A 2720-nucleotide genomic window follows, 5' to 3' on the forward strand; every position below is an offset into this window, starting at 1 on the left:
GAGCGAGGGATGTCACTGAGGGACAACACTACGATGAACTAGAAAGGTTTTATCAAGGCAAATCAGACTATGGATGGTTTAGGAAGGAGATTTGTACCATTTTTGAGATATTTACTGATTTATTTCATTAGGGGTCGGGACATGATCTGAAGGTACACATTTGTGTTTGCATTGGAATGATCTTGTCTTGTCATGGCTAGCAAGAACAGTATATTTGTCTGCAGCATTTCCTGAAATGGCAAAAATTAAACTTGTATATTTGTGGATTGTTCAACAATCACAATGATTAATGGATGCAATAATTTCTGAAATCAATGTTGACCTTGAATGATCAAGGTCAAAAGTTTTATTCTATGGAACCCAACACATTAGCTTGAGGTTCTACATCCATAAGCCAAATATTAAAAGTTGATGTCAAAAGATGAACAAGCTGCCTTCCAGATACAAACCTGTAAGACTAATGACCAACTGGCCCATTAAATGAGAATCTTTGTCCATTGTGTAACATGATTGAGTACTATCATGGTAAAGATATGCGCAACCAACAGAAACACACTGTTTTGTGAGCAAGATACACAGTCTTGGGTGCTACGGCAACCAAATAATTATATTGGAGAAGTGACAACATTTTTTTTATTAGGATATATACAATAAAAATTCAAAATAAATGGTGTCATGCAATTTAATTTACATACTATCATTGCAGTTTGCCTAAGCAAAGTTTTTCTCATATCGTACAATTTTCACGATTTTTTGCATTATTTAACCTTCTATTTTTGCACAAATGTTTGAACACTAACATAGATCTACACTGATATCTAGGTAGTGTACTTCACAAATTATTGCATGCATTTATTATTGAATGTTTTGAAGAATTGACATAAATGCGAGACTTATTATTGCAATTTCTGGAAAATATACATACAGATATATGTATCAGATATCCGAATGCGAGTTCTTAATATTGCAATACTCACCCAAGTCGCATTATTTGCCATAATAAAAACCTCGCAATAATTTCTGAATGTAAAGTAGTCATAAGTGATGTTTTCTTCCGGTGATAGACAATTTAAAACTGATACAAACTGGCTTTGTTGCCATATATTTCATTAGAAATTCGCCGTTTGAGCTTTTATATTGAGTTTCATAAATGTCAAATTCACAAACAAATTGTAAAAACAATATTATATATTCCAAGTCAGTTTTTTCTTCGGAAAAATTTGGTTGATTATATGAAGCATCCCCTCTTATGGCAGTCAGTTCCCCCAACCCCCCTTATAAAAAGTTCCGGATCCGCCACTGACGATGAGATACGTAAAAATAAGATCCAACTTAATATAATACCAATACATATCGCATGTGTATATTTTCCTTTAAACCTGTTTGATAAACAATTTAATGCTGTATTGATTCAGAATCAGAAAACCGTTACTTAATGAATATGATAAAGTGTGATTTTATCTTCAGTCGTGTTAGAATTCATCAGGTGTCATCATCAGCGATGTTTGAACTAAAAGGGGTTCACTTTCAGAGATGAGTAAATATGTGAGGCTTCAAAATGAATATTGTATGAACTTATGAGGAATCGTCATCCTTGGAGTGTAAATAAATGGGATTTTATGATGCAATGTTATCATCAGTGATTTGTGAATTTGTGAAAAATCATCATTAATGAATTTGAATTGATTAGGATTCAGAATCAGTGAATTGTAAATATATGATGATTCATCATTTATCAACAATGAATCTAAGAGAATTAGTCATAGGTGAATAACATTAAATAATAATATTAGTGAAGTGTGCGGGTTTAATGATTCATCGTAGGGATGTTGGTAATGTATATCAATTGTAAATGAACTATGAGGGTTTCACCATCAAAGGCGTGTGAACTTATGAAGATTCGTAATCTGAATGTGTGTGGATTCATGATCAGTGGAGGGTATATCAATGATGTTTTGTCATTTTTGAAGTGCAAATGTATTAGAAACCTTTAACAGCGAAGTGTAAAGTTATGACGATGCACCATCAGTGAAGTGTTAATTGATGATGAGTAGTGGATGATCAGTGGCATTTGTATGCATATATCATCGTCTTTAGTTGTGAGTGAAATAATAAACATTCATCATAGGTTGGGTGTGGTTTTCAACATAAGTGGAATATAAGATAATGATTCGATGTTGTGAAAACTGATCTAAGATACCATTCTTATAATTTACTACGCCACACACAAACGTTATCTATAGTATGTGACACTTTTATTTCAGAAAAGGTTTGTTATTCTGTTTTTTTATCAGAAAACACAACCAGTGACGGGTTGGGTTAGGTTTTCTATGAATTTAGTTTTCAAATAAGTGTCTATTTGTCTTTCTTTTTTGTTGTTATTTGGGTGATAGTTGTACAATTTATATCCAGTGGTGTGTAAACCAATGAGGATTAATCATCACTGAAATGAAAATTAATGAAGATATACCAGAATATATCATCAGTGGTGTGCGAATTTATTATTATCAGTACATGTCGAATTAGTGATAATTAATAATTTATGAGGCGTATAGTAATGAGGTTTCTTCATCTGTAAAGTGTAACGTTATGAGGATTCATCTTTCATGGTGATTTAAAGTCTAACAAGTATTTTCTGTTGCCCATTAAACAACAATACTATATGTTAATTCATTATGCAGATTATAAGCATCAGACTTAGGAGATACTATATATTATTA

This window comes from Mytilus californianus, unplaced genomic scaffold (assembly GCF_021869535.1).
Source record: "Mytilus californianus isolate M0D057914Y unplaced genomic scaffold, xbMytCali1.0.p SCAF_20, whole genome shotgun sequence".
NCBI lineage: Eukaryota > Metazoa > Mollusca > Bivalvia > Mytilida > Mytilidae > Mytilus > Mytilus californianus.